The sequence below is a fragment of the Anabrus simplex genome, chromosome 14 (assembly GCF_040414725.1).
Source record: "Anabrus simplex isolate iqAnaSimp1 chromosome 14, ASM4041472v1, whole genome shotgun sequence".
In the NCBI taxonomy this organism is placed as follows: domain Eukaryota; kingdom Metazoa; phylum Arthropoda; class Insecta; order Orthoptera; family Tettigoniidae; genus Anabrus; species Anabrus simplex.
The window spans coordinates 37,763,442-37,787,675 of record NC_090278.1 but is presented as its reverse complement, the minus strand read 5'-3'; positions in this window follow the sequence as shown (position 1 = coordinate 37,787,675).

Genomic DNA, 24,234 nt, shown 5'->3' with positions numbered 1-24,234 from the left:
TTTATAACACATGCGCAACATGTCGGCCATCATTCATCAACAATGTTGTGAACAGACATGTGCAGCATATCCGTAGGTATGGTGAGAAAATGGCGTCGGATGTTGCCTTTTAGCATCCCTAATGAGGTCGGACGATCGCGCTACACTTGCGAACTTCAGCTAACTCCACAACCAATAATCATACGGATTGATGTCGGGAAACTGGGGAGGCCAAGCAAGACATGCCGCGATTGCAGGCACATCTGACGCCGTCTCTCACGACCTCCCTGTAGGAGGGAGCGATAGAATAACATCCACGGTATCCCCTACCTGTCGTAAGAGGTGACTAAAAGGGGCCCCAGGGATTCTTAACTTGGGAGCGTGGATTGGTGACAATGGGGCCCTTAGCTGAGTCCTGGCACTGTTTCCACTTACTTGTGCCAGTCTCTTCACTTTCAACGATCCTATCTGTCCTCCCCTAATCAAATCTTGTTCTTTCCCGACCCCGACGGTATTAGATATCGAGACCTAGGGAGTTCTTCATGTTCACACCCTTCGTGGCGCTTGTCTTTATTTGTCCGATACCTTCATTTTCCGAAGTATCGTATCCCTTCCTTTTTTCTCTCTGATAGGTGTTCTATAGAGTATGGTTGCCTAGTTGTACTTCCTCTTAAACAACAACAATTATTATTATTATTATTATTATTATTATTATTATTATTATTATTATTATTATTATTATTTCTTTCTTTCTTAATCTGCTTACCCTAAACGCTTGGTTTCTTCCCTCGGACTCAGCGAGGGATCGCACCTCTACCGAGGGGCAGTATCATGAAGTGTGAGACTTTCAGTCAGGTGATACAACTGGGAAGAGGTCCGGCTCCATGGCTCCTTTGGCCACAGGGGTCCCGGGTTCGATTCCCGGCAGGGTCTGGAATTTTAACCATAATTGGTTAATTTCGCTGACACGGGGGCTGGGTCATTTCACCCTCATCACGACGCGCAGCTTGCCTACGGATGTCAAATCAGAAGACCTGTATCTGGCGAGCCGAACTTGTCCTCGGACACTCCCGGCACTAAAAGCCAAACGCCATTTCAGATTTACTGGGAAGAGGACCAGTACCTCGCCCAGGCGGCCTCCCCTGCTATGATGAACAGGGGCCTTGTTGGGGGATGGCAAGGTTGGAAGCGATAGACAAGGAAGAGGGGAGGAAGCGGCCGTGGCATTAAGTTAGGTACCATCCCGGCATTTTCCTGGAGGAGAAGTGGGAAATCACGGAAAACCACTCCGAGGATGCCTGAGGTGGGAATCAAACCCTGCTCTACTCAGCTGACCACCTGAGGCTGAGTGGTGATGCCTTCTCTCTGGCCAGGAGATTCGGTGAGTTTAGTGGATTGTTCGAGTTTGTGAGAGGGGGGATGGGACTTTGATTTCATGAAGGAGTGGGGAGGGCGTCTCGACCTCTTGACTAAGTGCTTCATTGGGTTTCCAGTTTGTACAGCTGAGTTTCGATTTTACAACTTGCTTTTGCACTGTTAATGTGTTTTGTGTTTTTACAACTTGCTTTTGCACTGTTAATGTGTTTTGTGTTTTTACAACTTGCTTTTACACTGTTAATGTGTTTTGTGTTTTTACAACTTGCTTTTGCACTGTTAATGTGTTTTGTGTTTTTACAACTTGCTTTTGCACTGTTAATGTGTTTTGTGTTTTTACAACTTGCTTTTGCACTGTTAATGTGTTTTGTGTTTTTACAGCTTGCTTTTGCACCGTTAATGTGTTTTGTGTTTTTACAACTCGCTTTTGCACTGTTAATGTGTTTTGTGTTTTTACAACTTGCACTGTTAATGTGTTTTGTGTTTTTACAACTTGCTTTTGCACTGTTAATGTGTTTTGTGTTTTTACAACTTGCTTTTGCACTGTTAATGTGTTTTGTGTTTTTACAACTTGCACTGTTAATGTGTTTTGTGTTTTTACAACTTGCTTTTGCACTCTTAATGTGTTTTGTGTTTTTACAACTTGCACTGTTAATGTGTTTTGTGTTTTTACAACTTGCACTCTTAATGTGTTTTGTGTTTTTACAACTTGCATTGTTAATGTGTTTTGTGTTTTTACAACTTGCTTTTGCACTGTCAATGTGTTTTGTGTTTTTACAACTTGCACTGTTAATGTGTTTTGTGTTTTTACAACTTGCTTTTGCACTGTTAATGTGTTTTGTGTTTTTACAACTTGCTTTTGCACTGTTAATGTGTTTTGTGTTTTTGCAACTTGCTTTTGCAACTTGCTTTTGCAATGTGTTTTGTGTTTTGTATTTTTACAACTTGCTTTTGCACTGTTAATGTGTTTTGTGTTTTTACAACTTGCTTTTGCACTGTTAATGTGTTTTGTGTTTTTACAACTTGCACTGTTAATGTGTTTTGTGTTTTTACAACTTGCTTTTGCACTGTCAATGTGTTTTGTGTTTTTACAACTTGCACTGTTAATGTGTTTTGTGTTTTTACAACTTGCACTGTTAATGTGTTTTGTGTTTTTACAACTTGCTTTTGCAATGTGTTTTGTGTTTTTACAACTTGCTTTTGCACTGTTAATGTGTTTTGTGTTTTTACAACTTGCTTTTGCACTGTTAATGTGTTTTGTGTTTTTACAACTTGCACTGTTAATGTGTTTTGTGTTTTTACAACTTGCTTTTGCACTGTTAATGTGTTTTGTGTTTTTACAACTTGCTTTTGCACTGTTAATGTGTTTTGTGTTTTTGCAACTTGCTTTTGCAACTTGCTTTTGCAATGTGTTTTGTGTTTTGTATTTTTACAACTTGCTTTTGCACTGTTAATGTGTTTTGTGTTTTTATATTTTCCTTTACAGAGTTACTGGTGATCTTTACAAATTTTACAGTTGATTTTACACGGTTACAATATAGAGTATTTTTCAATTTACATTTCAAAGTATGTCCATTTCCCCCCGTTTTTATTTTTTATTTTTTATTTTTAATAACCTTATTGGGGGGACGAGTGCGAAGTATTTTTGAAGCCACACTACCGGTCACAAGTTTAAGACCACATTAAAAAATCATGAAGTGTCACCTAGAACCTAAAAATTGTGCTACTAGACCTCCCTATTTTTTCCCCTGAGCTCTCGCATCTAATATGATATGTGACCGTATCGGTCATGTACACATTTATTTAATAATTATTTTAGGCAGTGAAAACTTTTGTTAAGCTCCCTTGTACATATTACAGAATGTTGCATTAGGTTGCATCTGTTTGCACAACGCTTCTAACTTGGTAAACATGACTCCGTTGTAACTGAAAGAATCCCCAGATAGAGAGAGAGGGATGAAAAATGACAAGGAAAGAAAATCAATACTAATACCTCCGCGCGCAAAAACAATGGCCGAAACACGGCGATGTCAACGTGCAAGCTTGATTTGTATGGTATGATTTAGAGATATGTACAACAATTAGTAAGGGAAACCTCGGCATGTTTTCATAATAGACCTCTGCGAAAATTCGAGTTGTTTATAAAATGTTAACGCGTGGAAAAATACGCGACCATCTGATTGTATAACCGCTTGTAGCGTACCCACGCTAACTATGTACGCATAATCCTCACGAGGGATTCTGTAAAGGCATCATTTTGATAATAAATTTTAAATAAACCGCCGATCGATGCATGCTGCGCACATAACAAGAGTACTTAAGAGTCTGAGTCACACATTTGAGCGCATTACCGATGTCACACAACATGTAGAACCATTAATTTTTTTAAAAAAAGCGGTGGGGCCTGACCGCCGTCTATTGTGTGTGTAGGGGTAAGGTTATAAAAGGGGCAGCCATGATGACACAACATCCACTTGACGCAAAATATTCAAGGCAGACCCATGGTCCGCCAGTGTTCTGACCTTACCTGTATTTGGGAGTGATAATATACATTTTGCAAATACGCGGAGTGAGAAACCTTGTCTAAGTGATAGTATTGAAAGTGTTTAAGTAACGTGACCGCGGGAACTGTGTTACACTTTTGAAAATTTGTGTTTTGAGTGACGCAACTTATTTCAACAGCATTAGAGTTGTTACAGTGCAGAAGAGGACCCTGGGATTATGAGCGTGTTCAGCAGGAATAGCAGTGGATTCGAACCTGTGACCCACGTCAGCGTCATGAGAGGCTAAGCGACGATAAGGGCCTTTTTCCTGGGCTCGAACCATGGATTTCACGACATGACGATAAGCACAGAAAATATAATTGTTTATCTAAATAAATGCACGGTTATGTAATATGTAGATCACATAAATTAGGTTAGAAATGTAAATTGCATGTATTCTTGAATTAGAGAGAGAGAGAGAGAACTTGTGAGTGGTCTTCATATTGTTTCTATATTCATCTAGATGGGAATTGAAATTCTATTATATGGGCTAAAATTTCTGGCCTGAAAAATATTTTATGTAATGCATGTACGTGATTTAATGGAAACATATCAGTAAGTCTGAGAGTGCTTTAGATTAGGTGGGAAAATGTAGATTTGATTATTGATGATCTCAAAGCGTAATATGTATATTTTATTTTATGGGATATTCAAGCCTATTTTGATAATGCATGGTGACAGTGTCTTCAAAATGTACTATCGGCTTATATCATGAAGATAGGAAGGCACTCTTGTTTTGATGTAATTTTGCATGATAAGAATACGTAGATGGCTGTATTAATTATATGCACAACTTGTGACAAGCCTGGACAACGAACAAACACCCTCCCATTTAGATAAGTGTTTCCCTTTTATGTCAAGTATTCGCTTATCTGTAATATGAGAATAACATGATGGATACGTTTAAATCCATAATTATTCTTTTTTGTCTGAGTTCAAACTGTAGGAAAATATAGGCTGAGATATTCTATGTAGTCGGATGGATGTGAACCTGGACATTCTAACTCTATGGATGTGAAATTAAAAAGATGAATAGTGGCTTGATATTGAATTAAAGAATTGTAATAGGGCAGTGAATTAATAAGCCAGTGGAGCTTTGGAATATGATATGAGGATATCAGTTGAAATTACATTATTTACCATGATGTATTTTAACGGGGACGATTGGACTCGCCTTAAGTTGTTGACAAGGAATATTCTGCGGTCGACCATTATTTGGTGTGGTTAGACGTTGTATGATAGGTGACTTGGAAAGGGGTGCGTGAGCACTTCCCTTGTGAGAAGAGTCACTGCCAAGTGAATTGTTCAAGCCTGTCCACTAAGACTGAATGCAGGGAGTTTCGCATAAACCCGATTACATTTAAAGGATTTAAAGGATTTTTTAACGCTTTCATGTTTATTTCTATAAAGAAATTAAATAACTGGAACGCCAGTATTATTATTGATTTGTTGACCTTATGATTAATTGAAAAAGGGAGTTTTTAGAGACCCGTCTGTCGATATCATCCTGGTGATCATCGGTTCGAACTCCAAGGCAGACCATGGATTTTCTTTGTGACACAATATTTATTTTACGTTATACAGCCAGTTGCATGCGTATATTGTTTATAGTTTGTTTTAAAACATGTTGAATATGCTCCTTGAGTTGTGTTTAATTATTTTTGGATTCCTAAACGAGTTCTGTCTCGTTATTTGTCATCGGATTCATTGTGATATGGGTTCGATTTCTGGACCCGACATCAGTCAAATTTTATTTTGATGATTATGATTTTATCCACTAATGTTTGCTTATTCTTTTGTTAACTTATTTAGTAATATAATTATTTAATTAGGCGACCACTCCAAGTTGTCTCCAATTTTTCGCATAGATAATTGTTTCTTCTAATAGTGAAGAAGGAATGTAGTGAGAACCGTCGCATTTATAAGGAAATTTCTGTTCTTAAAAATGATTTTTTACCTATTATTTCATATAATACTTATTGTCATGTCAAAAAGTGAATGGAACAAACAAAATTGAATTCATTAATTTTATCAATGAAAGAAGTGACATCTTCAAATTTGTATTTAGTCCATCGGACATTCTATATTTTATTTTCATTATATTAAAGTTATTCAGGGTTAATTTCAATTAATCGTGATTTTATCAAGGATTAATAAATAGGTTTTGAAACTTTTCTTTGATTGTCATTTTTGCCGGAAAACATTGCATCCTAATTCCCTCCGTTCATTTATGCCTTTAAGTTAGTTAAGTGTTATATTATGGTATTTTGTCGCGAACGCACCATGCCCCTGGGAGGCTGTTGGTTTGATTCTTTGGAACGGAGGAGTGCAGTTGATCCTTGCACGGTCGAAAGACCTTTTGCTCACCCATCATTTTGAAGTTTATTTTTCTTAGTTTTTCTAGATGAGGTGGCATTTGACTCTAGACTAAAAAGGTCCCATACCATAACGCCTTGGTGTATTGTTCTATATGGCGGTAGCCCGAAATTATGGGGACTATGATGCTGTAATGTGGTTCTATGGGCAATGGTGTGGATGGTAAGGTTGCAATTCGTCGCCTGATTTCATTGAGTTACTTCAAGTACTGTATAAGTTATACATTTTTAACTGTTGGAAGCTCACATCAGAGTCTCAACATTTTTGGAAATATTATGTACTATATACTCTAACTGGTTTCAAGTATCACCTCCAGGATTGTTTGTAGACTTAACAATAGTTGGGGGTAATTTTAGTGTAAACATAAACAGTCCGAAAAACTGCGGAACCGATTTTTGTGCGGTTTTTTTAAAACCAGCCCTAAAATGGTAAAATTTTCCTTGTTCTTGTCATAGGTCTCAGTGTGAGCTATTGGTATCAGAAATGCGTTCTTGGATGCCATCCGCAGAGTATAAATGAAACTGAAAGTCTGACGCCAATAGCTCGCACTGAGACCTTGGACCATACATGACAAAAGCAAAGAAAAATCAACCATTTCGGCGCTAGTTCAAAAAAAAAAACACGCAAAAAAACCGATTCCGCATATTTGCGGAATTTGTATATTTTTTACTAAAATGGCCCCAACGTATTGCTAACTCTACAATGCTTGCAACCAGTTAGAGTCTACCGTACGTTATATTAGTAAAAATTTTTGATTTTTTGGTGTGACTTTCCAAGAGTTAAAAATACATAAATTCTACAGTATTTGGACTAATTCAATGAAATCAGGCGACATATATCCTATTAGATGTGAGAGCTCTGAAAGAAAATTACAGAGATCTAGTTGCACAATTTTAGATTCTAGATGACATTTCGTGATTTCTTTATGTGGTCCTAAACTTTCAGCCGGTACTGTACATTGTATGTATGTATTTATTTATGTACATATGTAGATGCGTGGAATACAAATTTAAACACATTATTAAAATTTCGTATGGAGAAATGTTTAAGTGATCAAGATTCAAGTGTATTAACAAGAACGTATTACTTCTTACTTTCGACTTGAATGGAGATGAAAGAAAGCAATCTTTTCCTTCGCCAAGAAATATGATCATCTGAGCTAATATCTACCTCGCTTCCAGCCGGCAGAATTAAGCTCAATCAAAAGATATTGCTCCCTTCTTTACGGGCAATCTCACATTAATTTCCTTCCTGGTTGATGAAAAGATTTTGCACAGACGGTAATCTCTTGCCCCTGGAACAAGCAGTTGGGACCTTAAATCTGTCAAGTATCCCGATAAGCCACTTAGGAAATTGCTTCGTCTGCTGTTTGAGTTGTGCCCCTCGGAGAAACAAGACGCGGTATAATGCAGTTAAATTTTGAATTCCTTGATAAAGGGCAATGCAACACAGCAATCCCAAAGAGATATTCTCCTTATTATTACTGTTCTGCTGATTTTCCCTCATTCTGGTAGGGTGCGAAGTGTGCTGCTTATGTGATATTGGCCTTGTTTTTCGATCGGGTGCCCTTCTCGACTTACTTACTTACTTACTTACTTACTTACTTACTTACTTACTTACTTACTTACTTACTTACTTACTTACTTACTTACTTACTTACTTACTTACTTACTTACTTACTTACTTACTTACTTACTTACTTACTTACTTACTTACTTACTTACTTACTTACTTACTTACTTACTTACTTACTTACTTACTTACTTACTTACTTACTTACTTACTTACTTACTTACTTACTTACTTACTTACTTACTTACTTACTTACTTACTTACTTACTTACTTACTTACTTACTTACTTACTTACTTACTTACTTACTTACTTACTTACTTACTTACTTACTTACTTACTTACTTACTTACTTACTTACTTACTTACTTACTTACTTACTTACTTACTTACTTACTTACTTACTTACTTACTTACTTACTTACTTACTTACTTACTTACTTACTTACTTACTTACTTACTTACTTACTTACTTACTTACTTACTTACTTACTTACTTACTTACTTACTTACTTACTTACTTACTTACTTACTTACTTACTTACTTACTTACTTACTTACTTACTTACTTACTTACTTACTTACTTACTTACTTACTTACTTACTTACTTACTTACTTACTTACTTACTTACTTACTTACTTACTTACTTACTTACTTACTTACTTACTTACTTACTTACTTACTTACTTACTTACTTACTTACTTACTTACTTACTTACTTACTTACTTACTTACTTACTTACTTACTTACTTACTTACTTACTTACTTACTTACTTACTTACTTACTTACTTACTTACTTACTTACTTACTTACTTACTTACTTACTTACTTACTTACTTACTTACTTACTTACTTACTTACTTACTTACTTACTTACTTACTTACTTACTTACTTACTTACTTACTTACTTACTTACTTACTTACTTACTTACTTACTTACTTACTTACTTACTTACTTACTTACTTACTTACTTACTTACTTACTTACTTACTTACTTACTTACTTACTTACTTACTTACTTACTTACTTACTTACTTACTTACTTACTTACTTACTTACTTACTTACTTACTTACTTACTTACTTACTTACTTACTTACTTACTTACTTACTTACTTACTTACTTACTTACTTACTTACTTACTTACTTACTTACTTACTTACTTACTTACTTACTTACTTACTTACTTACTTACTTACTTACTTACTTACTTACTTACTTACTTACTTACTTACTTACTTACTTACTTACTTACTTACTTACTTACTTACTTACTTACTTACTTACTTACTTACTTACTTACTTACTTACTTACTTACTTACTTACTTACTTACTTACTTACTTACTTACTTACTTACTTACTTACTTACTTACTTACTTACTTACTTACTTACTTACTTACTTACTTACTTACTTACTTACTTACTTACTTACTTACTTACTTACTTACTTACTTACTTACTTACTTACTTACTTACTTACTTACTTACTTACTTACTTACTTACTTACTTACTTACTTACTTACTTACTTACTTACTTACTTACTTACTTACTTACTTACTTACTTACTTACTTACTTACTTACTTACTTACTTACTTACTTACTTACTTACTTACTTACTTACTTACTTACTTACTTACTTACTTACTTACTTACTTACTTACTTACTTACTTACTTACTTACTTACTTACTTACTTACTTACTTACTTACTTACTTACTTACTTACTTACTTACTTACTTACTTACTTACTTACTTACTTACTTACTTACTTACTTACTTACTTACTTACTTACTTACTTACTTACTTACTTACTTACTTACTTACTTACTTACTTACTTACTTACTTACTTACTTACTTACTTACTTACTTACTTACTTACTTACTTACTTACTTACTTACTTACTTACTTACTTACTTACTTACTTACTTACTTACTTACTTACTTACTTACTTACTTACTTACTTACTTACTTACTTACTTACTTACTTACTTACTTACTTACTTACTTACTTACTTACTTACTTACTTACTTACTTACTTACTTACTTACTTACTTACTTACTTACTTACTTACTTACTTACTTACTTACTTACTTACTTACTTACTTACTTACTTACTTACTTACTTACTTACTTACTTACTTACTTACTTACTTACTTACTTACTTACTTACTTACTTACTTACTTACTTACTTACTTACTTACTTACTTACTTACTTACTTACTTACTTACTTACTTACTTACTTACTTACTTACTTACTTACTTACTTACTTACTTACTTACTTACTTACTTACTTACTTACTTACTTGCTTGCTTGCTTGCTTGCTTGCTTGCTTGCTTGCTTGCTTGCTTGCTTGCTTGCTTGCTTGCTTGCTTACTATGTTTACCCTCCAGGATTGGCTTTTCCCTCGGACTCAGCGAGGGAACCCACCTCTACCGCCTCAAGGGCAGTGTCCTGGAGCGTAAGACTTTGGGTCGGGGATACAATTGGGGAGAATGACCAGTACCTCGCCCAGGCGGCCTCACCTGCAATGCTGAACAGGGGCCTTGTCGGGGGATGGGACGATGGGAAGGGACAGACAAGGAAGGGGGAAGGAAGCGGCCGTGGACTTAAGTTAGGTACCATCCCGACATTTACCTGTCATGTATGGCCCAAGGTCTCAGGACGAGCTATTGGCGTCAGACTTTCATTTATACTCTGCGGATGGCATCCAAGAACACATTTCTGATACCGATAGCTCACACTGAGACTTATGACAAGAACAAGGAAAATTTTACCATTTTAGGGCTGGTTTGAAAAAAATAATAATAAACGCACAAAAATCGGTTCCGAATTTTTTCAGAATTTTTATGTTTATACTAAAATTACCCCAACTATTGCTAACTCTACAGAGAATCCTGGTGGTGATACTTGAAACCAATTAGAGTACATCACGGCCGACTGGATCCCTCGCTGCGCTCCCAAGGAGCTAGCTAGAGCGACGCATCAAGTCGGCCGTGAGTACATAGTATATAATATTTCCAAAAAAGTAGACTTTCTGATGTGACCTTCCAACAATTAAAAATGTATAACTTATACAATACTAGGCGTAACTCAATGAAATCCGGCGACGTATATCACCTTATTATTCAATAGTACTGTCCGGTCAAAACTTGAGTATTCATGTATAATTTGGTCTCCATGTTATAAATCTTATCAAAATCAAATTGAAAGGATGCAGAAACGCTTTTTAAGATATATTTATTATAAAAAATATAAGATATTCCCCTTTAGAAATTATGTTTCATATGGATTTTTGTTGAATGAATTTAAATATGTATCGCTAGCCAGTAGGCGTGTAATAGCTCAACGAATTTATCTCTAGAAGATGGTTAATGCATTAATTGACGATAATAGTTCGCTTCACGAGTTATGCTTTAATGTTAGAAAAGGAAATTTAAGATTTCGGCAATTGTTTATTACTCCAGTCTCCAAAACTGTATTTTTTTAAGAACTCTCCGTTTATCAATATGTGTGAAACATACAATAACTTAATTAATAAGTATCATATAGATCTTGACTTTGCTTATGAATATGACACATATGTAATTATATTTTTAAAAAATTCTCGTCGAAGTGATTTGTTTATATGTATAATATTTACATGATTTTGTTACCATTTTTTTTTGTTTGATGTATTAACAGGCTTCTGTATATGAGATATTGTTTCATCCATTTCATACAGAGCTTTACCATCTCATTTACAAAGCGTTTTCACATTTTCTTCGTTTTGGTATTTCTATGTTATTTGTTCAAATAATTTGTAAAAGCCACCTATAATTGGAGCGTGTCTCTGTTGGTGGCACATTTATTAAATAAATAAATAAATAAATAAATAAATAAATAAATAAATAAATAAATAAATAAATAAATAAATAAATATTAGATGCAAGAGCTCGGGGAAAAAATAGAGAGGTCTAGTAGCACAATTTTTGGTTCTAGGTGACACTTCACGATTTTTTAGTGTGGTCCTAAACTTGTCACCGCTACTGTAGCTTCAAAAATATTTCGCACTCGCCCCCCCAATAAAGTTATTAAAAATAAAAAAAATAAAAAACGGGGAAATGGATATACTTTCAAATGTAAATTGTAAAAAACTCTATATAGTTACCGTGCAAAAAGTCAACTGTAAAATTTGTAAACGATCACCAGTAACTCTATAAAGAGAAATGTTAAAACACAAAATATGTAAATCAAAACTCAACTGTACGACAGACAAGGGATGCCGTGGGTATTATTCTACCACCCCCACACACATGGGAGGGAATCGAAACCCTCTTTACTCAGTTGACCTCCCGAGGCTGAGTTGACCCCGTTCCAGCCCTCGTACCACTTTTCAAATTTCGTGGCAGAACCGGAAATCGAACCCGGGGCTCCGGGGGTGGCAGCTAATCACACTAACCACTACACCAAAGAGGCGGACGCCCTTCTCGACGCCAATCTTAATCAGTATCGCGTGTTATGTGGTGGTTGTGACACCTTCTCAATTTTGATGAACTTCCGAAAATATTTTTAGGTAGGACGAACTCATAATGGTATCATTATCAATTGTCCTCCTTTTGCAGACGACCTCGCTCTGCTTGCTTCCTCTCCTGAACTAGCTACTCAACAAATCAATTATCTGCGCAGGTAAGATCGGCCTCAAAATCTCGTACACCAAAACCCACTTTATTTCTAACATCTTACATGCTCCATATCATCTTCTGACTACCCACGGTAGAATCTTGGAAATGGAAAGATTAAAATATCCTGGCGAATAGGTTGAATCCAACAGTTATGAGAATTTCGCCGTCTTAACACAGCCTTCCGATTAATTCAACATATATAACAAAGTCGTTCTCTCGAAATGAAAATTGAGACATTATTAAACTGTAATTAGACCTGAAGCATTATATGCTGCAGAATGTTGAACACTTCGAAGACATAACCTGCTTGAAAAACTGGCAACGAAATAAAGGCGGATTATCCGAAAAGTTCTTGGTCCCATTCTCAAAGTTGGTGTATATAGAATTCGGACCAACTTAGAAATAAACACCCACACCGAAGAAATATCGAGCGCACTCTGGAAAAGAAGGATAACGTTTTACGCTTTGTTTACCAACTAAAATCTTGCGCTAGTAAGGTTTAGTTGGCAGCAATAAGGTTTAGGCCCGTCAAGATGGCAGTAGTGAGGTTAGCGATGCGTTGTTGTCGATGACAGCTGTCAAAAAGCACGTGGCTCTGCTTACCAATTCAAATCTCGCGCCAAAATTCAAATTCGCAACAAAATTCAAAACTCGCGCCGAAATTCAAATTTCCCGCCAAAATTCAAATCTCGCGCCAAAATTCAAAACTCGCACCAAATTCAAATTTCCCGCGGGAGGAGGAGGCCTCTTCCGAGAGCGTGTGGAGGAGGTGGCGGAGGAGGCCTCTGCGGAGGGCCAGTGGAGGTGGAGGCCGCAGAACTCTCCATTATATCTACTCGCTCATGTCTTCAGATTGCCAGCTGAAAGAATCTGCAAACGTTTGTTATTCTACTTCAGAAGTCTCAAAACGATTATTCCTTGGGTGGTGGAGATCGATAACGATCTTTTAAAGTATCGATTCACAGAAACAGACATTCAGAATCCGGGCATGATTCAAACATAAACTTACACACGTTTACCAGGAAGTTCCAACTCGAGTGAAGCATGTCCATTCTGACGCATGGAAGAAGGCGCACTCCAAAAGGATGAAAACTTGGTGAGCCCGCAAGTAGACAAACAGTTCAAATCTCGCCGTCCTTAGTCGTCTTAACGATGAATAATGATAACAACAATAACAGTAATAATAATAATAATAATAATAATAATAATAATAATAATAATAATAATAATAATAATAATAATAATAATTTATTTTGTATTTATTTTACGTCCACATTGGAGCACTGAAATCAATCTATATACAGTCAAGTCTTATGAATATTGCCAACGGCTGTAGCCGTGTTGAAACACCGAATCTCGTGAGATCTCCGAAGTTAAACAACATTGGGCGTGGTCAGGAGTTGGATGGGTTGCCACGCGCTGTTGGTGGGGGGTAAGGGAATGGAGGAGCGGAAAGGAACTGGCCACCCTTACCTTACCTTATGAATATTGGTTACAAATTTGGGTGATTTTTGTTCTTTTCTTCCCAGAAATGTTTCATTCTCTCTGACCTGGCTCTCCGCTCTTCATCAGTTATGTTGTACTGTTTGCATGTATAGGTCTTCAGTTTAAGTCTCACGTCGTTATTTCTCAGGATCCTCTTCTCTTCTCTGTTTGCAATTTGTTGAATTGTCAAGCCTAATTCATTTAAATCTTCTTGGACTTCTTTGAACCAGTGATTTTTAGTTTTCCTTTTCCAAAAGTAGTTGAATAAATGTTTGAGTATCCTAGTTTCTGGTAGTCATGATATGTGACAGAAAAAATCAACTCTTCTTTTCCACATTATATCTATTATAGACTCAGTCTCCTGGTATACAACTTCATTAGGTAGTAATCGCCATTGTCCATCTACTTGGTGTTTTTTGTTCAGAATTGTTCTAATGATTCGTCTATCTATTTTCTGCAATTTATCTGTAGTTGATTTCATATTCAAATTGAATAGGTTTCACTAGCATAGGTTGCTTCAGGCTTAATAACGGAGTCGTAGTGTTTAAATTTTGCATTTATCGAGAGAGATTTCTTCTTGTACGTTGGCCAAGTAATGTGTTGTGCTTGTTTTAATTTAGTAATTCTATTTTCAACTGATATTTTCTCTTTTAAGTTGCAAGTTATGATCTCTCCAAGATATTTAAATTTATTAACAACCTTAATTTGTTTGTTATTAGTCAGTGTGATAGGTGATGTTTCCACTTTGAAGGATGGCATCATTTCCGCCGTTTCAAAGGAGATTTGTAATCCAATTTTTGCTGCTATTTGTTCTAATTCTTCAGTTTGGAGTTTAGCCTCTTCCACACTACTTGTAAGTAGCGCAAGGTCATCTGCAAATGCTAGACAATTGAGTTTGATTTTTGCCAATCTTGATGTTTGGCGTCTTAGACCATTCTCGCACGACTTCCTCCAATGCACAGTTAAACAGTATTTGTGAGAGACCACCCCCTGTCGAAGTCCAGTCCGGATTTCAAATGATTCAGACAACTCTCCTCGGAATTTAACTTTTGCTGTAGTGTTCTTGAGGGTAACACCAACGAGATTAATGAGTTTCTGGTGTAACCCAAATTCTTTGAGGATTTTAAGTAATGACTCACGATGAATACTGTCGTATGCTTTCTTGAAGTCAACAAAAGTGATAACTAGCTTTTTGTTTCTCATTCCTTGATGGTTCATAATCCACTTAAGACTAATGATTTGGTCAGGACAACTTCTCCTAGGTCGAAATCCCCCCTGATACTCTCCAAGTTCTTGGTCTAGCTGTTCTTGAATTCTCGTTAGGATAATTCTAGACAGGATCTTATACGTGATATCAAGTAGAGAGATCCCTCGGTAATTATTTGGATCCAGTCTATCCCCCTTTTTGTGTATTGGATGAATTATAGCTGTATTCCATTCTGCAGGCAGTTTTTCAGAGTTCCATATGTCTATGATGTGTTTGTGTAGGTTTTGAAGTGTTTGGTTATTTGCATTCTTCCACAGCTCTGCAACCACTTGATTTTCTCCTACAGCTTTATAATTCTTCAGCCAATTAATCGCTTGAAATACCTCATGGAAGTCTGGTGGAATAACCTTGTATAAGCGTGTTTTATTGTTTGGATCAGGTGAAAATTCTAGGTATGCTTTTGGGTCTTCAGCATTTAGTAATTCTTTGAAGTGATCAGCTAGAATTTTGGCATTCTCCTGATTATTGTGTGCTAGTTGTCCTTGTTTATTTCTCATCATGAGTGTAGGAGGAGTATATCCCGATTGATATTGTTTAAATGTCCTGTAATAGTCTCGTGTTTTATGTTGTTTGAATGATTCATCTATGTTAGCTAGGTTATCTTTCTGATGGTCTCTTTTGATTCTTCTAAGTTCTTTGGCCGTTTGTCTTCTAGCAATAGTGAGTTCATCTCGAGATTGTGCCGTTTTCTTTTGTTGGTCATTTAGCCATGCTTTGTGTCTTTTCTGTATTGCCATATCACATTCCTCATTCCACCAGGCGTATTTCTTTCTCCTTTTCATAGGAGGAATTTCTTCGGCAATATTTTTTTAGTTTATCAATAATCGTTTCCAGTTTGTCGCTTAGAGGCGTTTTGGATCTCTCTGTATACACAGCATTATTTATTAAGTAGCTGGGGTCATATTTCCTCCTTCTAGTGAATTTAGATGGTTTGTGATGTTTTCTTGGGTTTAACTTGATTTTAATCTTTGAAATATAATGATCAGAATCGATGTCCACCCCACGAAGGACTTTGACATTATAAATTTATCTATGGTATTTTTTATCCATTGCTACGTGTTCTATCTGAAACTCACCCAGTTTAACATTAGGACATTTCCAGGTCATTAATTTGTGTGGTTTTCTCTTAAATCTTGTGGTTTCAAGAATAAGCCCACGGTCTGTGCAAAGCTCAATTAGTCTTTGACCATTTCTATTTGTCAATTTGTGTGCTGGGCATTTACCTACCACTGTGCGATATTATCTCTCTTGTCCAATTTTCGCGTTGAAGTCTCCAAGCATAATTTTTAACATGGTTGTGAGCGATATTTGAAATCAGTTGGTCAAGCTCCTCCCAATACATTTCAGTTTCCTCTTTATTTGTCCTTTTTTTTTCATTTGTTGGGGCATGGACATTAATCAGTGTATATATTTTGTTATCTACTCTAATCGTTAAGGTTGCAGTTCTTGACGAGTTCGATGAGAAATCCTCCATTGAATCTAATATTCTAGTATGAACCAGGAATGCCATTCCAAATTGGGAACATTTTTCATTACGCTATCCCCCAGATTCAAATGGGTCCTGATCTGTGTTCCGAAGTTCTTGTAGGGCTGTGATTAGAATCGTGTGTTGATCCATGACATCAGTTAAGTGTTTCAACTTCCTAATTTTCATTATTGAATTGATGTTTAATGTTGCAAAGAAAGAGAATTTTCCTGGTTTACTGAATTTAAGTCTGTGTCTGTATCCGTGGTTCGTCTGTTGGGCTTTCAGACGCTCCGACTCGCCATGATCTTCTATGTGACACCCCACCGTATCCGAATGGTGTCTTTGCTCGGGTCTAGAATGTTGGATGTCCAAGCCGGTGGATTCTTTCATTAGAAGACTCTCCATGATAAGTTGATTGCCTGATCATTAATCAATGTTCTGACCGTGGTCAGGAGTTACAATCCCAGATGTGATCTGGGAAGGCGATTCATCCTAGTTGTTCAGGACTGGGAGTAGGCATTTCCTCCATACACCTCAAACGTTATGGTTTTCCCGCCAATACTCGGGTGGCTGATTGCAGTGGTTTCCCACTGGGCGGTGGGGTCGCCACACCCCTACACCTAATAATAATAATAATAATAATAATAATAATAATAATAATAATAATAATAAATACAAATTCAAAAGATCTCGACATCCTGGCTTAACGAACTTCGAAATGACCTCAAAAACGCAAATATAAGTTCAACAGACATCGTAGAAAGAGACATGTTTAGACAAAAAGTAAACAACTGGGAAGCTACAACAGAGCAACCACAACATAAACAGTACAGACCAAAGTGGTACACAAGCCTTCTCGGAAAGAATGAAAACCTATTGGAACAACAAGAGCCACAGAAGAATTGACTGAGTTATTTGCTTAATGTCTTCCAGTATAGGGAGAACTCGCTAATAATAATAGTAATAATAATAAATTCAACTCTCATACTTTCAGCTATTTTATTTGCCCTCCTTGGCTTGTTTCTACCAATCCTTTTTCCTAGAATCTCCAATCCACGCAGGCGCTCTCTCTCGTAATTTTCGGGTCTTCGTTCCTCATGGTCAAGTCCCCTCCGTCTCTTTGGTAGAATTTTTCTAACCAACGGCCCTACATTTACAGTCCCTTTCCATACGTTCATTTCTTACCCTGTCCACTGCCAACTCCAGTTTCCTTTCCTCATCATCGTTTATTACAAAGATTATACTGATTATATTCATAGTCTGAGTGTTATTCAGATTTAAACAAGTGACGGGCTAATGAGCTCTAGCATCCCGCAGTTCAATTTCTTGTTGTTTGTGTGAAGGTTAAAAATCTCTCCTCAGTCATCACTAATAATAATGGCGTGTGGCCTCCAGAGAGGCCACGTGCGGGTCTTTAGAGTTGACTCCATACAGGCGACCTGCACGTCAACAATCGAGACCGACTCCAATAATCACACCGTAACGTTAAGAAAAACATGGCGGTCGAAGTAGGCGGACTGATGGTTTAGTTAACACGGAAATATTACTTACACATTATACCACCATTTTCTAGGGAGAGTAAGTGAGAGTCCCAGGGCAAAAACTATGCCCTTTTACTCATCTGTTTCCGAGCAGTGCCGATGAGTCGGACAAATCTCTGATTTTGCACTGGCGGGGGATAAACTTGTTCTCAAAATGAACACCGACAAGACAAACGTGGTGGCCATTTCCAGAACTCGTAACACGCACATTCTTATGACCATTTAAATGGATTAAGTTCAGCAAGTGCGGAAGTGTAAGAATCTTGGCAGCTGGATTACTGAAGACTTAGACCCGGATTTATTTATTTATTTATTTATTTATTTATTTATTTATTTATTTATTTATTTATTTATTTATTTATTTATTTATTTATTTATTTATTTATTTATTTATTTATTTATTTATTTATTTATTTATTTATTTATTTATTTATTTATTTATTTATTTATTTGACTTAAGCAGTGGCGAAGTTAGGGCTCATGACCCTCTCTTACACCTGTCTGTCTGTTAGGTCATCAGCCCAGAGGCTGGTTGGATCCTCAAATAGCACCACCAAAGGTTATGCGGTTATAAGGAAACCGCAAAAACCAATGGCAGCACCAAAATGAGGCGTACTAGGCAAGACGAGGAGTGAGGTAGTTTACCATTGCTTTCCTCACTGGGTCAGAAAGTGCTATTGCAGCACTACTGACCCTATGAGCAGCACCTTTCATAACACTCAGATGCACTAGTCGTGCTCTGAATGTCATTACTCAGCACCACCCATACCCCAGCAGCTTCCATATTGTCACAGCCATGGATGAGACTGGGACTTTGTGGAAGCTACACTTTGCTCTGGCCTGTGCCAAGAGATGTATACAAAAGTACTGTATCCATCAAGAAATGGCAGCAGAAAAAACACAGGCAGCTCTTACACCTAACCACGTAAATTACATAATAATACATATAAAAGTAAAGTACTATTCTACTATAAAATCAAAGATAACTTAAACCACTGATATAGAGATCATATAATGAGTGATGAAAGCAAAGCTCAACAAATAAAGATAAAATAAGTCCGGAGCATCAAAGTGAAAAGAAAGAGAAAAGTCACAATGAAAAAAATATATACAAATGGAAAAATATAACCAATGCATAAACAAAACAAGCTATATAATAAAGTAATGGAAACACAAGTATGGTCGTAGATAGTGATCTACTGTGTAAAAGCTACATATTATGTACAGTTACAGTCTAACAATAATAATAGTAATCTAATATTAATAGTACCGGGAGGTACACCTCAACTCCGCTCATTCAAAATCAGCGCCTTAATAAACTCCTCCATCGATAAAAATGTGAAACTGATACTGTATGAAGTTGGAACTTTAATCAGAAGATGTCACCACTGAAATATTAAGTAATTGCGTAATTCGTGAAGTTTCCCAAACTGATTGAATTTCTCCTCGTTTTGTTTTGCTATATATCATGAAGTTTGGACATTTTTCCACAGATGACACTATAAAAAAAACTCTGACCATGCACTCTGGTGTAAGAACTTATAACTTAAAGTTGTAAATTTCGTATTTCTAGGTTGTCCATAACTGACTCTATGTTCGTTTTTTGGGGGGGCGGCAACACTTCCTTTTCTTTCCGCCAGTTTTGAATCTAGCTAGTCAGGAATTTTCGTAATTAATTTTCAACCAATTCCACATTTCTTGTTTACTTTGTGTTAACCAATAAAACTGAGAGGGTGTGGCCGGTTTAGTTTTGAATTCTCTCGAACCTTCCCTGAGGGTATATAAGTTGCGGCTTTTCGGGTTTCCTTGTCAATTGATCACCGTCTTTATAAGTGTGTGTGTTAAAGCAGGAGGCGGGGCGCCTCTTTCTTCGGTCAGCAGAACATCTACAAGGTAACGGCCACATAAAATTCTATCTTTCTTGCTGTCTCCACAACCTTATCTGAGGGGAAGGTCCGAATCTTTAACTATGTAACATTATTTACTAAAATGTAAATTTTCTGTCGGCTAATGTAAAACTTCGAGAAGTCTTTAACTGTAAATCGGGGGTAGAGAGTGAGTTACCCTCTCGAGCTCCCCTTCATCTTGGTTTGAGGTGCCTACGTTTTCGTAACTCTGTTCTCCTGTAATGTGTTAAAGTAATTTCCATGCGAGCCACCTCAGTAGTTTGGGAATAGCCCCTGTTTCATCGGCCGAGAGCCCTGTAGGATTTTATATTTCATTATCTGGAGCGCAGTGTTCGCCTCCATTCTGTTTATGTTCGGGCCGTTAATTTAACCTGTTCTTTTTTCGCAAAGGCCCTGTAGGTCAGGTACTAGATACCCCTGTATAAAACGATTTCAGATGGTACATTGTGCCTTGAGAGGCTAGGGATTGTAAGATTTTCATGCAATGTTGCCTTGGGTAGGCTGGAGGAAACTGAGAGCCTGTTAGCTCTTTTCAAGGTTTTGGAATAATGAAGACTGCCTCTGGAAGGCTAGACATTGTAATTTAGGGAGAAAATGCTCTTGGATTAGCAGATTTCTGCCCTTTCAGTTGTATATTTAAGGGCTTGTAGCCCAGAATTGTTAAGGTCTGAATCTTGAATTTTCCAATTTTTTTTTGAAATTGTCATTGTACCTGATGTTTCATTGTTATGTTCATTCAGTGAAAAATTGTTAAGTTTGAAGTTCTAAAAGAAATATAACCATTTATAATTTTAATTCAATTCTTGATATTATAGTTAGACCCATTCAATCCCGCACCTTCTTTCACCATCTCTGCGTTCCACACATACCCCGGAACATTAATTATAAGAAACAAAAGTGTCCTTCAGCTGGAAAATAAAATGGCAATGTTACTAGCCTACGTACCACAATCACACAACTCATCCATCATACGTCACCAAGCACACAAAACAATCAGCGCTGTTCAACATGCAGTGTTAAGTTCTGATATTGTTTCAGAGCTCCTGACAGCAGCTCGAAGTGAATTCCAAAGTCGTGACCCAGCCACAACGAAGGGTTCTATTATACATTGAAGAGTGGTTGACGGAAATAGTGCGAGATCTTGTGTCACAATTATGGAATGAGGACAAGAAATGGAATTTTGAAGAAATGTATTGAACCCGACAGGGGCATGATCCAAGGACCTTAGGTTGATATCGATATCCGTAATTACGCACGCAATGCTATTAAAGGGAAAGAACGCTGAAAATGATTAATATTCATATCATTAATAGAGGTCATACCGGAACTAATTAATATTCATACCATTGAGATAGATAAATTGTGTATTTTAAAATTATTTTACGAGATTTCTTTGTCTGCGACTTATTGCGCAGTATTATCCTTTGTGTAGCGGGGGCCCCGCAGATGAAGCCAAGCCAACTTAGACCCGGGAGGGGTTACGAATGGGGATTCCCTGTGACATCACTCGAGAGAAGACATCCCTCCTCAAGGCTCACAGAATGAGGGGAAACTAACTTTTTCGAAACGGAATATAGGAGCCATCTTGGAATCGGACTGGCCAACTTAATTACCTACGAGGTAGAAAATTAATAAAACTCGAATTAGGGGATCATCTCCCGATTTAAAAGGGATGAATGTTACTGGGACATTTATTTAGAGTGTTTAATGTCCTCTTCCGTGATAACTTTCAGCAGAAGAAAGAATACTGTGTTGTTTCTGCGTGGAAAAGTACTGGGGCCATCTGGTTAGTCTCATGACACGTCCTCGACGGAGGGACTTCACCCCGTGTGGTAGGGGAAGCAGAACATATTTTAATTAATTTAAAGAGATTCACCGAAGGATAATTGAGTGGTTATGTCTCAATCGCACCAACTAGATACTGGTCACCGACCATCCGCACTATTTTACCTCGAGTACGCCGGGAATAGGCGCTACACAAATTAGTGGAAGGGGTATCGCTCCCTAGTAAAAACTACTGCAGAAAGGGAGAAGAGTCAGTCGGGATTTGTGGCTTACAGACGGCGAAGCTCCGTGCCGTCGAGCTTCCAGCGATCTTTTGTTGGAGTGAATTTCAATTTAATTTACAAGTGAAATCGCGTACTGTGCGTAAATATTGCAGAGATTGGATAGACGTGATGCTAGTGTCTAAACTTTAAAGATCAGGGACGTGTCGCGAACATTAAATATAATTTGTAATAATATTATTATTATTATTATTACTACGGCGCTACTGTGTCGAGTAGTAACAAAGGTACGCGGAATCCGATACTGAATCGTGGATTGCGGAGTGAGGTCCGATATCGTGGCTGGACGTAGTAGTAGTAGTAGTAGTAGTAGTAGTATTTATTCATTCATCATGTCGTTTACATATTTACAGGACTCTGTTTTATATATACATAACTCTTCTAATAACATTATTACTTGAGAAATATTAATCTTATAACTAAACCACATATATTACAGAAGTAGTAGGACATATTATCAACATATTAATACTTAAAATAAATTGAACTACTAACTATCTCTTGCACACATTAAATAAATTATTATTATTATTATTATTATTATTATTATTATTATTATTATTATTATTATTATTATTATTATTATTATTATTATTATTATTATTATACAAAATCACACCAACCTCATCAGAGTCGAGTAGGTATCAGTAAAATACCACGTAAGGTGAAACCTTGTGTGTGGTAATTTAGAATATTAATTACATAGTGAGAAATATATTTTAAATGATGCCTGAAATACGAGTATGGGTATGAGTGAATGACGGATATGATCAACAGCACATGGTGGAGCATTGAATAGAAATTGGATATGGTGACGTGATATTCTCATTTAGTTATTTCTTCCATAACAGTTTTATTATCCCTGACAAAGGATTTAAGACACTTCAGACTCAATTTCTGACCTAATAAAGTAGTTTGTAAAGAACCGGGAAGGACATTAAAGAATTTTGGAATGAAGTACAAGAAATTGCGCTTTGTTATGCTAAGTTTGGGTTTGTATAACATACAACGGTGGTTCATCTTACTGCGTGTTGAATATTCATGTTTAATGTTCTCAATTATATTTTTGTTTTTGTTAATATATTTGTATATTTCAAGGGCATAGAGCTGTTTTACATTAAATATATTTGCTTCAGCATATAATTGACTACTTGGGTATAATCTTCCTTTCTGGTACATTATTCGTAATATAAGGTTTTGAACAACCTGTATTTTATTGATTACATTTTTGTAGGCTCCTCCCCATGCCAAAATTCCGTAGCTAAGAATAGACTGAACTAAAGCGTAATAAACCTCTCTAAACAATTTTATACTGGATATGTATTTTAAATTATGAAATATATAAACAGTTCTTCTGATTTTCTTTCTTAAATCGGTAATGTGACTTTTCCATTTCATGTTCGAATCAATTAATAATCCCAAATACTTAACATTATTTACTTTATAAATTTTGTAGCAGTTACAATTAAATTTACAGTTGATGTTGTGTACAATTAATTCATTAAAATCGTTTCGTGTATCTGTTACAGAAAAATTCATAAATTTTGTCTTTTTAATGTTTTGAAATAATTCATTATTATCTAACCATGCTTTAACTTTAAGCAGTGCTCGAGTTGCTCTCTGTCTGACGAGATTCCAGCTATCACCCTCAACATAAATGACTGTATCATCTGCATATGTTACGACGTGCGTATGTTCGGCATTTGCTATTGTTTTCTCTAGATCGTTAATAAATAGAATAAACAATAAAGGACCTAATACTGTGCCTTGTGGGACACCCTTTATTATCCTCATTGGTGTGCTTAGATGTTGATTAATTTTGACATACTGTACTCGATCTGTGAAATAACTCTCAAGCAAATCCAGCACATTACCCCTAAAGCCGTATTTTTCCAATTTCTGGAGGAGCAAGCGGTGTGACACACTATCGAATGCCTTTTCAAGGTCGAGAAATATCCCTGTGGAGAGCAGAG